Source organism: Nyctereutes procyonoides, unplaced genomic scaffold (genome assembly GCF_905146905.1).
Source record: "Nyctereutes procyonoides isolate TBG_1078 unplaced genomic scaffold, NYPRO_anot_genome, whole genome shotgun sequence".
Lineage (NCBI taxonomy): Eukaryota > Metazoa > Chordata > Mammalia > Carnivora > Canidae > Nyctereutes > Nyctereutes procyonoides.
In genome coordinates this window covers 75,078,916-75,091,364 of record NW_026575146.1, presented here as the reverse complement: position 1 = coordinate 75,091,364, position 12,449 = coordinate 75,078,916, and positions in this window count along the sequence as shown.

The window sequence follows — 12,449 nt, the reverse complement described above, 5'->3', positions numbered from 1 at the left end:
CAAAAGGAGGAATCAGTAAGACCCAGCCTGTAGGGGACGCCAGAGTGGCTCAGTGGTTGAATGTCTGCCTTCGCCCAGGGCGTGATCCCGGGGGTGGTGAGATCGAGTCCCGCATCCGGCTCTCCCGCAGGGAGCCTGCTTCACCCTCTGCCTGTGTCTCTGCCTCTCACTCTCTGTGTCTCTCATGAATAAATAAATTAAATCTTTAAAGTAAAAAAAAAAAACAAAAACAAAAACAAAAACAAAAAAACGGGCAGCCCGGGTGGCTCAGCGGTTTAGCGCCGCCTTCAGCCCGGGGTGTGATCCTGGAGACCCGGGATCAAGTCCCACGTCAGGCCCCCTGCTTCTTCCTCTGCCTGAGTGCGTTTCTCTCTCTCTCTCTCTCTGATGAATAAATAAATAAAATCTTTTTAAAAATGCAAAATCTTATAACAATTTTATTAAAAAAAAAAAAAAAGACCCAGCCTGTAGTCGGGAGCGAGGTGATGAAGGATAGACAGGCGCGGGGACAGTGGCAGCAGAGAGAGGAGGTCGGATGCCTCCAGGGCTGATACAACTGTGCGTCTGATTACCCTCTGTCCCACCCCACCCGGCCCCCACTCCCCTGCGAAACCCAGGGGTCCGAGCCAGCTCCCCAAGCTGCGGCCCGCACCTAGCACAGACTAGGCGGTCGCGAGCCCCGGAGCCCAGAATGCGGCGTTGCCCCGCGCGGCCACCAGGGGTCAGCAGAGCGCCGCCTGCCCAGCCCCGGCCGAGCCCCGCCCCGTGGGCCGCAGGGGTGGTGGCTGCTTACGGGAGGGGCGGGGGTCGGGAGAGCACGATTAGGGGAACCCGCGGGGACCGGGGCGGAGGTGGGTTCTGAGAAACGGGGTTGGAAGTGGTCCAAGAGCGGACTGAGAAGTGGGGGGACGAGCCACTGTCCCTGTCCTTCCATCCACCCGACCACCCGCGGCTTGAGTCATGCAGCCGCAGGGGTGGGCGGCCAGGCGACACAGGGCCTCGGAGGGCAGGATGGTGAGCTCCAAGTGTGTCCCCAGGGCGCTGGGGAGCCACGGACGCGGTCTGACCAGGCAGAGACCGGGGGCCTTTGCAGAAGGCGCTCAGGGGATTGGAGAGATCCAGGCTCACAGGCGCTCCACCTCCGACTGCGGAGCACGCAGTTCCACGGCAGGGTTCGCAAGGCCGCTAATATTAATAAAAGGTAATGCTGGAGGGACACACAGGGCAGCAGGCCTTGTTTTCATCTTTTTTTTTTTTTTTTTTTTGTCATTTCAAACCAATTTTCCCCAAACCTTAGGATGCAGGCACTGTCATTAGCCCCATCTTCCAGATGAGGAAACTGAGGCACAGAAGGGCCAGGAGATTTGTCAGGTCACAAGCGAGGGGCGGGGGGCGTCAAGATTTGAAGCCCAGCTATCTGACGGGGGAGCCCGGGGCTCTTCCTGTGGCCCCAACAAATGACCCGCTGGCTGGCTTGCGGTTCTGCCGCCCGCAGCCCCAAGTCCAGGTGTGCGCGGGGTCGTGCGCGCCCCCGCCAACGGCTCTAGACGAGATTGGCTCGGGGCCTCTCCAGCCTCTCGGGGCTTCATCCCTCGGCCTGGGCCTCGGCCTTCTCTCTCCTGGGGTGTGGCTCTCCTGCGTGTCTCCTCTTCTGTCCCTTGTGAGGACACTCGTCCCTGGGGCTAGGGCCCACCTGGGTGCTCCAGGATGATCTCACCTCAATATCCTTAATTGAATTATATCTGCAGTGACCTTTTTGTCAAGAAGGTCAAAGAAGATCACTTTCTTTCGCAAGTCCCAGGGTCAGGGGGTGGACATATCTGGGGGGGCTCACTACACAACCCCCGACAGTCTCCTCCACGATGCCTTCTCCCTCACCCGGCCGCCTCCCCAGCTAGAGTCTTGTCTCCTCTGCAGGAGGAATCTGCAGGGTCGTGCAAAGGAAGTCCCTCTCTCTCTCTGGAAGGAGGAGCCTCACCATCAGCCACCCGGAGCCGTCCCTGTGGCTTGTCCCCTAGGCAGGTGGGCCACGGTGACCACCACAGGCCGCTCGCTCCCCTGGGCAGTGCCCTGGCCTGTTTGCTGCTTGCCACAAAACAAGTGCTGGGCCCCGGGGCCTTGCCTGGTGTCACCTGGGGAGCAGAGGACAGGCCCAGAGATGCGTCTTGCTCTGCTCCATCCAGGCTCATCGTCTTAGGTGACCAGTGACAGGTTAACCCTCGCCACCCTCTTTGAGACCAGAGTTCTTCCCTGACACTTCGGGTGCCCTGAAGGGGACAACATGGGACCAGGAGGTGGGAAGCGAGCTGGGCAGCAAGCGGGGTGAGGCAGAAGTAGGCATTCGGTGTGTGTTGGGGGGGACACATCCAAATATCAAGCTGGGTGACTTAGATGTGGGGCCATTTATGGAGCTGGTGGGCGGTGTTTTTCTTTCATCCCCAACTTATTCTTCCTAGTAATTGTCAGTACTCGACCGGCCGACCTAAAATTGTGTGTGCGCGCCTGCTTTCTTTTTTTCCTCTAGCACTTAGCTGCATCTAACATTTTTTTTCTTGAGTTGTCTACTCTCTGACCCCTGCGCTAGGATGGGCAGTCGAGTGACAGGAATCCCTACCTATCTCTTCCCTGCTGGATCCTTAGGGCATCTGGTACACACTAGGTGCTCAATAAATGTTGGTGGCTGGATGGATCAGAAAACAAAGCTGGATGACTCTGGAGCGGAACTGGGCTGCCGGGGGTCTCACAGGACCCCTCATCATCCACGGAACGTGCTTTAAACCAAAACCTTATGGCAGCCCCGGGGGGCTCAGCGGTTTAGCGCCGCCTTCAGCCCAGGGCCTGATCCTGGAGACCCCGGATCGAGTCCCACATCAGGCTCCCTGCATGGAGCCTGCTTCTCCCTCTGCCTGTGTCTCTGCCTCTCTCTCTCCCTCTCTGTGTGTCTGTCATGAATAAATAAATAAAATCTTTAAAATAAATAAATAAACAAACAAACAAATAAATAAATAAATAAACCGAAACCTTCTCACTCAGGACTGAATGCAACCTGGAGCGCCTTCTTGGGGCACCACACCCCATGAGCACCCGAGGCCTGGGGAGGCTTCTCCTTCCAGCTGCTCCAGCCCAAATCACCACCCCCTTCCCCTTGGCTCTTCCTCCCTAACATCCGGTGGCCAGGCCATCTCTTTCAGCTCTGCCTTTTGGATGTTTCCAGAACTTGACCACTTTTCCCCACTCAGCTGCCTCCTGATGGGGCCACTGTCACGTCCTCTCTGGACTCTTCCATCCCATCACCCCTCACCTGCCACCGCCCACCCCGCTTCTGCTCTCACCCTTGGAATTCCATTTTCTGGACTCAGCAGCCAAGTTGCTTTTTATTTATTTATTTGTTTGTTTGTTTTTTGCCAAGTTGCTTTAGAAATGAGAATTAGATCAGGCCCTTCCCCTACCTAATACCCTCTGATCGATTTTTTTTTAAGATTTTATTTATTTATTCATGAGAGACACAGAGAGGGGGGCGGGAGGCAGAGACACAGGCAGAGGGAGAAGCAGGCTCCGTGCCGGGAGCCCGACGTGGGACTCGATCCCGGGACTCCAGGATCGCGCCCTGGGCCGAAGGGAGACTCTCAACCGCTGAGCCACCCCGGCGTCCCTGAGCCACCCAGGCATCTCAAACACAGTGTTGAGCATGTCACACGCCTGTAGGTTGGCCCCAGGATTTCTGTCTGGATCACAGAGCTCAGCATATAGTACTGATAGATGCTCAAAAAATATTTGTCGGATTAATTCATTGAATGTTGACAGCACCCTAAAAGGAATGCCCTGTCATTTTCCCCCGTCTATATTTTAATAAAAGCATAATTGAGATATTTCACATATAATACATTTTACCCTTTTACTTTTTTTTACAAGATTGTTTCTTTATTTATTCACGAGAAACACACACACACACACACACAGAGACAGAGAGAGAGAGAGAGAGAACCACAGGCAGGGAACCTGACATGGGACTCGATCCCAGGTCTCCAGGATCATGTTCTGGGCTGAAGGCGGCGCTAAACCGCTGAGCCACCAGGGCTGCCCATTTTTTTTACTTTTTATTTATTTTTTAGTAATCTCTACACCTGATGTGAGGCTCAAACTCACAACCCCAAGATCAAGAGTCACATGCTCTTCCAACTAAACCAGCCAGGCTCCCCCGTTTTACGCTTTTTAAAATGTTTTTTAGGGGCCCCTGGGTGGCTCAGTTGGTTAAGTGTCTGCCTACAGCTCAGGTCATGACCTCAGGGTCCTGGGATCGAGCCCCTCATTGGGCTCTCTGCTCAGTGGGGAGCCTGCTTCTTCCTCTCCCTCTGCCTGCTGCTCCCCTTGCATGTGCTGAATCTCTCTGTCAAATAAATAAATTAAAAATAAAAATAAATATGGTTTTTAGCATATTTGCAGTGTTGTTGGACCATCACTACAGTCAATTTTAGAATCACCCTCCAAAAAAATCCTATACCCCTGGTAGTTATTGGTAGTTATCCCCCACCCCCCCAGATTTCTTCACTAGGGCTGCTGTAACAAAGCACCACACGAGTGGCTCCGGGTTCTGGAGGTCAGAAATCCAAGATCAAAGGGTTAGTAGGGTTGGTTCCTTCAGAGGCTGTGAGCAAGACTCTTGCAGGCTCTCCCCTAGATTCTGATGGTCTGCAGGCAATCTTCGCGGTTCCTTGGCTTTTGCACACATGTCACCGTCATCTCCGCCTCTGGTCACATGGCCTTCTCCCTATGCACGTGTCTGTGTCCAAACTTCCCTGCTTTATAAGGACACCAGTCATACTGGTTTAAGGGACACCTGGGTGGCTCAATGGTTGAGTGCCTGCCTTTGGCTCAGGTCGTGATCTGGGGTCCCGGGATCGAGTCCCATGTCGGGCTCCCTGTATGGAGCCTGCTCCTCCCTCTGTCTGTGTCTCTGCCTCTCTCTCTCCCTCTCTCTCTGTGTCTCTCATGAATAAATAAATAAAATCTTAAAAAAAAAAAAAAAAGACCTGTCCCATGACCTTCTTTTCCCTTGATTACTTCTGTGAAGACTCCACCTCCAAAGCAGGTCCCATCCCAGAGAGGTACTAGGAATTAGCCTTCAAACATGTCTTTTTTGGGGGGGATGCAATCCAACCCATTACACTGCCCTCCTCCACTGCCTAACTTACTCTAAACTAGCTCGTACAAATGCAAGATCACACAGACCACATCGGCCTGGTTGCAGTAATAATAACTAAGTGGCCATCTGGTCCCCACCATCGGCCTTAAGACTTGTGCTGCTGCCCCTCGTCCCCCCACCCGCCCGGCCAAGCACATCCTCTTCCGCTGGAGCCTTTGGAGAGCCGCAGCCACCTCCCAAAACCTCCCGTTCGTCATTCTCTTGCTGTAGTATTTATTACTCTCTTAGGACCCAAGATCACACCCCCGGGGGACAGGTGGCGTGTTGTGCCTCTGTCCGGACCTTCTAAAAATGGGCTGATTCTGTATTCATTCTTCCAGTACTTATTTCTGTCACTAATATTCCAGTTCTGAGATTCACATCAATGTGGCGAGCAGCTGTTCATTTATTTTGGAAGGACTGTTAGATTATCCCCATTTTACAGAGGAGGAGAGTGAGACACAGGGAGGAAGGAAGCCGCTTGGGGTCACACAAATGGAGCAGAATTAGAACTTAACCCACTGCGTCAGCTCCTTAAAACTATGTTCTCCACTCTCCACCTCCCAGTTGGGAAGGCTAAGAATGTTTAAATAGAAATCATTGAAAAGGGATCCCCGGGTGGCTCAGCGGTTTAGCGCCTGCCTTCAGCCCAGGGCATGATCCTGGGGTCCCAGGACTGAGTCCCACGTCGGGCTCCCTGCGTGGAGCCTGCTTCTCCCTCTGCCTCTGTCTCTCTCTTTCATGAATAAATAAAATCTTAAAAAAAAAATCATTGGAACATGCACACCACTCTCAGTGCCCACCAAAATCCTTGCTCCAATTCTTGATTTTCCCTGGTGACGGGGAGCTCACTATCTTCCAAGAAGACATACTATCCTTCCCATGTCTTCCATCCAGCTGCTTTAGGAGTAATGGGCCTTCAGTGCTTTGGGAAGTGTGTCCAAAGTGGAAATGGAGGAAGGCCATGGAGGGCCAGCCAGATGCAGCTGAGTGGTGGGGAGGCCAGGCTAGCAGAAGGGCTGGAGAGGTGACCGTGAAGGTCTCAGCTACCACAGCCTTAGGATCCCCTAACATCTCTCTCCCTTTCCTCTTCAGGCCCCAGGTGCTAACTGCTCACTGGGTGCTGCACCAGCCCTCCTGGATGTCCCCAAACCTATGTTGAGAGCCCTACATGAAATGTTCAGTTCCCAGTTGGGAGCGCCACCCACCCACACCCCCCAACCCCACTCCACGCACCTGATACACACTCTGGCACAGAAGTGATCCTGTTTCCTCCCACCTTTGTCATCAGAGCTGCCAAAGAGTACAGATGCCATAGGGCAGCACACCTATTTCACACATGGGAAACTGAGACCCCCTAGTGGTGTGCATATGAGCCTATCAGTGACCTGTGAGTGGTGTACAGGTAAAAGGATTTTTGGTCTCAGGACTTCTAGACATTCTTAGGGAAGACCAAAAAGCTTTTATTTTTTATTTATAAGCCATTTCAGACATTAAAACTGAGAACGTGGAGGGGCAGCCCAGGTGGCTCAGCGGTTTAACACCACCTTCAGCCCAGGGCATGATCCTGGAGACCTGGGATCGAGTCCCGCATCGGGCTCCCTGCATGGAGCCTGCTTCTCCCTCTGCCTGTGTCTCTGCCTCTCTCTCTCTACTAAATTAAGATTTAATAAAATATTTTTTAAAGATTTATTTTGTTATTTATTCATTTATGATAGACACACAGAGAGAGAGAGAGAGGCAGAGACACAGGAGGAGGAAGTCACAGGCTCCATGCCGGGAGCCGGACGCGGGACTCAATCCTGGGACTCCAGGATCGCGCCCTGAGCCAAAGGCAGGCGCTAACTCGCTGGGCCACCCAGGGATCCCAAGATTTTTTTTTCTATTTTTTTTTAATTTTTATTTATTTTATGATAGTCACAGAGAGAGAGAGAGAGAGAGAGGCAGAGACACAGGCAGAGGGAGAAGCAGGCTCCATGCACCGGGAGCCCGATGTGGGATTCGATCCTGGGTCTCCAGGATCGCGCCCTGGGCCAAAGGCAGGCGCCAAACCGCTGCACCACCCAGGGATCCCAGGGATCACAAGATTTAATAAAATATTTAAAATATATTTTTCATAGACTATTATTCATGTTAACCTGTAATAGGTTAATTATTGCTGTTTAAAAATAAATGTCACCTTTTAAAAAAATTATGGGTTTTGTAAAGATTTTATTTATTTATTCATGAGAGACACACAGAGAGAGTCAGAGACACAGGCAGAGGAAGAAGCAGGCTCTCTCTCTCTCTCTCTCTCTCTCTATATATATATATATATATATATATATATATATATTTCCAATACAAAACATTTCAGTGGGAAGAGTGTCATTCTTGTACACTTTCACTGGTATCTGTAAGGTCTGGCATTAGAGAAGACAGCTGGATCCTCAAGGATGCTCCTGCACTGAGTCTATTGCAACATCCCATGGCATGCAGCTTCTGGAAAACTCCGAGTGTGAGAATGAAGTGAAAAAGACAGAAACATCTCACTATGAAAATCTGACCCAGGGGCGTCTGGGTGGCTCAGTCGGTTTGGCTCAGTAGGTTAAGCATCTGCCTTTGTCTCAGGTCATGATCTCAGGGTCCTGGATGGAGTCCCATGTCAGGCTCCCTGCTCAGCAGGGAGTCTGCTTCTACCTCTCCCTATCCCACTACCTCTCCTGCCTCCCTTAAATAAATAAATAAATAAATAAATTAATTAATTAATTAATTAATAATAAATCTAAAAAGAAAAAGAAAATTTGACCTAGCAGAAGCCCCTGAGGTCTCCGGAATCTGTCCCCCAGTCACACTCTGAGAATTTCTGGATGGACTTATTTAATGCTTACACTCAGGCTATGAGGTGTGCACTAGATGGAAATTTACCTCATTTTACAAAGAAAAATACTGAGACCCACCCAGAGAGGTGAAGTTCCTTGCCCAGAGTCACACAGCAGGAAGTGGCAGACCTGGGGTTTGAACCTCAGCAAATCCGGCTCTTAGCCTTGACACAATCTGTGCGTGTGGAATCATCAATCAATTGCAGAATGTGAATGCACCTCTCAAGGCCTGCCATGGCACTTGCCCAGGCCACACAACCAGGAAGTGTTGTCAGGAGACAGGAGCCACCGATCTGATCTTGAAGCCCTACCCTGACACCCGATCAAGTCTCTCCTGGGATAAACAGGAAAATAGTATTGGCTGAGAGACCAACATAACCAGGCTATATAGTTTCTCTCTGTGCCTCAGTTTCCCTAGCTGTAAAATGGATTTAGTAATAGAGTCCAGCTCAGAACCTCTATGGAGAAAAGAATTAGCAGAACCTTAAGTGATCCTTAAGCTGTTAATTGTGGTTATCATGAGCTGCTTGAAGAGTGTTCCCCTCAGGGCACCTGGCTGGCTCAGTGGGTAGAGGGTGCAACTCTTGACCTGTGGTCGCCACGCTGGGTGTAGAGCTTATTTAAAAAAAAAAAAAGAAAAGAAAAAAATAAAAAAAAGAGAAAGAAAGAAAGAAAGAAAGAAAGAAAGAAAGAGAAAGAAAGAAAGAAAGAAGAAAGAGAAAGAAAGAAAGAAAGAAAGAAGAAAGAAAGAAAGAAAGAAAGAAAGAAAGAAAGAAAGAAAGAAAGAAAGAAAGAAAAGAGGGGAATCCCTGGGTGGCTCAGTGGTTTAGCACCTGCCTTTGGCCCAGGGCACGATCCTGGAGTCCCAGGATGGAGTCCCACGTCGGGCTCCCTGCATGGAGCCTGCTTCTCCCTCTGCCTATGTCTCTGCCTCTCTCTCTCTCTATGTCTATCATCAATAAAAAAAATCTTTAAAAAAAAAAAAAAAAGTAGGGCAGCCCCGATGGCCCAATGGTTTGACGCCGCCTTTGGCCTGGGGTATGATCCTGGGGACTCGGGATCGAGTCCCACATCGGGCTCCCTGCGTGGAGCCTGCTTCTCCCTCTGCCTGTGTCTCTGCCTCCTCTCTCTGTGTGTCTGTCATGAATAAAAAAAATAAAACATTTTTAAAATAAAAAAAATTTAAAAATGCACCTATTGGCCAGTGCACAGGACTATTCAGAGGTATGTGCCTCAGTTTCTCCATCTGTCCAACCAGAGGCAGACCCTTGCCTGCCTGCCCAGGCCTCTCTGCCTGCCTGGCTCTCCTAAGACTCCATCTTCATTCATTGTGTCGGGGCCTCCAGGAGCTTAAATGCTCCTGCTGAAGGGGCTTGGGAGGGAGAAATATAGCATCTCCTACCAGCGTGGGGAAGGCCTGGCTTGGACCCCTGGGTCCCCATTCTCTGTGGGGGGCACTACAATCCCTGAATTCTTATTTATGATCTAACAGGGAGCTCAGATGCTGGGGTTCCTGTCCCTGCGGGGCGGGTAGGGAGGAGGAGATAATGTTAGGAGTGAGTTGACAGTTCGGTGGTCAGGGCCAGGGTCTGCAACAAGAAAATATGGAAGTCGTGACAGCCAAGATAAAACAGCTCTGACATCCTGCTTTAGAGCTTAGACAGGACCACACTAACATTCTGTTTTGCAGCCTTTGCAGAAATGACTTCTGCAAAAAGTCCTAAAATAAAACAATTAACCACAAAGCTTTTGTCACTATCACGAGTGAGCAAGGGGGAGTTAAGACATAAGCCCCCAGGGCTGCCTGGGTGGCTCAGTGGTTGAGCGTCTGCCTTTGGCTCAGGTCATGATACGGGGGTTCCTGGGATCGAGTGTGGCACCAGGCTCCCCACAGGGAGCCTGCTTCTCCCTCTGCCTGTGTCTCTGCCTCTCTCTCTCTCTGTGACTATCATAAATAAATAAAAATTTTTAAAAAATCTGTTTATTCATGAGAGAGAGAGAGAGAGAGGCAGAGACACAGGCAGAGGGAGAAGCAGGCTCCACGCACCGGGAGCCCGACGTGGGATTCGATCCCGAGTCTCCAGGATCGCGCCCTGGGCCAAAGGCAGGCGCCAAACCGCTGCGCCACCCAGGGATCCCATGAATAAACAAATTTTTAAAAATCTTAAAAAAAAAAAAAAGACATAGGCCCCCAGATGTCAGCCCCAGAAGACCATCCGCACGTAAGCGTTAACCTAATATATCGGTGATAGGCACCAGTCAGCACACCCCTGGTTGCTTAAGATGGTTGGACAAAAGAGCTCATAAGAACCCCCAAACTGGGATCTCTGGGTGGCGCAGCGGTTTAGTGCCTGCCTTTGGCCCAGGGCACGATCCTGGAGACCTGGGATCAAATCCCACGTCGGGCTGCCGGTGCGTGGAGCCTGCTTCTCCCTCTGCCTGTGTCTCTGCCTCTCTCTCACTGTGTGCCTATCATAAATAAAAATTCAAAAAAAATCATAAAACAAAAATATTAAAAAAAAGAACCCCCAAACTTAGAAACTCCAACAGCCACCCTCTCCAGTCCCCTCCCCCTCTGGGAGCTTCGTACTATTGTTCAATAACCTTGGCTCTGCTGGCCATCACTCTTGGTCTGGTCCACCTCTTCATTCCTCGAGGCCCTGTGACCAAGAATCGCGGGCACTGAAAGGAACAGAAATGCTATAATAAGACCGCAGGATCCTGATCTCTGAAGTTCTTCGGATACCTGGGTTCCTGGCCTTGAGGGAGGGCAGGTCCGGACGCCAAAGCCTGGCTTTATAAGGTGTGTTGGGGGGCTGAGGGCCTTGGGTTCGGGGTCCCCTTCTTGTCCAGGGCGCGGGGAGCATGCTCACATCCTGAAATTCTCTCCTCGGAAAGGAGGGTCTCCAACGCCTGGATTCGCATTCCTGGCGCGCGACTGAAGGCTAAGTCTGCACCCCTACAGGGGGTTCGGGTACACGGTGTCCAGCACCCAGGGGCCCCTGCAGAACGGGGCTCTCCTGTGGGACTTCGGCTAGGTGGGACTAAGGTGCTAGGTCCCCCAGGAGGAGTATGGAGACTCCGACGTTCCCCCTCGGAAGCCCCGGCTCCGAGGTTCTCGTGCTGGTGGGAGGGGGCTGGACGCTCCAAGCGGCCGCAGGGGGAGAGGGCTCGGCCCCCCCGGGGCGGCCCGGGAGTCCCCGGCGGGGAAGCCCCTACCCCGGCAAAGACCGGGGAGGTGGCGCGGGGCCGGCCCGAGGGGGCGGAGACTGGGTGGGCGGGGCTCCGCAGACGCCGCCCCCGCCCGCCAGCGCGGTCCGCGCGTCTCCAAGTCTGCGAGGCCGCGGTGGGCGCGGGGAACCGAGCGCCACGGCCCGCGCGCCCCGCCGAGCCCGGCCTGCCCCGGGGTCTATGGGGCCACCCCTCCGCGCCGCCCGGCCGGCCCCACGCCGCGCCCGGAGCCTGCCCCGCGGCCAGGTAAGGGCGCTGTGGGTCCTGCGGGTCGGGGACGCCGGGAGGCAAAGCAGGAGGGGACAGAGAACTCCTGGGTCCTGCAGAGACAGGGGGCCGGAACTCCAGTGTCCTGGGGGCTAGGGTATCAGGACGCCCGTATCCTGAGGTTGGGGGCAGGCGCACACGGATGTCTGGGTCCTGGGGAAGTAGGGGGCTGGGTACCTGGACACCAAGGTCTAGGGCATCTGGACACCTGGTCGGGGAGGCTGGGGGGGCGGCCTGGCTACTGGGGGCGGGGTGGGGGAGGGAATCCTTCATGCCTAGTCCTGGACGAACGAAGACCCAACTGAACACGTTGCTGGTTCTGGAGGATCCAGATACCAGGACACCTGGGCCCCGGGTGTCGGGTCCATCCTGCGGGCGTCCTCTGGCTGATGCTCTGGCCACTGCGTCGGGGGCTGTGGCTCGCACGCCGGGGTCTTCGGGAAGGAAGTTGTGGTTGCGGAGATTTGGCGGCCCGGACACATGGCCACACCCCAAGGGTCTGCGGAGGGTGGTCCCCGGGCAGGGCCTGGGGTGGGGTCCCTGCCTTCTGCCCCCCCAACCCTGACCTCCTTAGCCCAGCCAGGGAAATGGGCGCACCGCCGATGCGGGCAAACGGACTCCTGGGATGGGCCAGGAGAGCGGATCCCCGGGACGGAGGGCTCTGGGGGCAGGAGCCGGGCGCGCCTGGGCCCCGGCGAGGCGCCTGCCCCCCGCCCGCCCGGCTTGGGCATGCTTGGCACGCAGCGCGCGGGCCGGTCGGATCCGTATGCGCGCCGCGTGCGCCTATTGGTATGCGGGAGCCGGCCCGGCGCGGGCGTGAGGCGGCCGCGCTGGCGGGCGGCGCGGGGGAGGCGGCGGCGGCGGCGGAGCACGTCCTCGCCCCGAGCTCCGCCTGGGGCCGGGCAGGG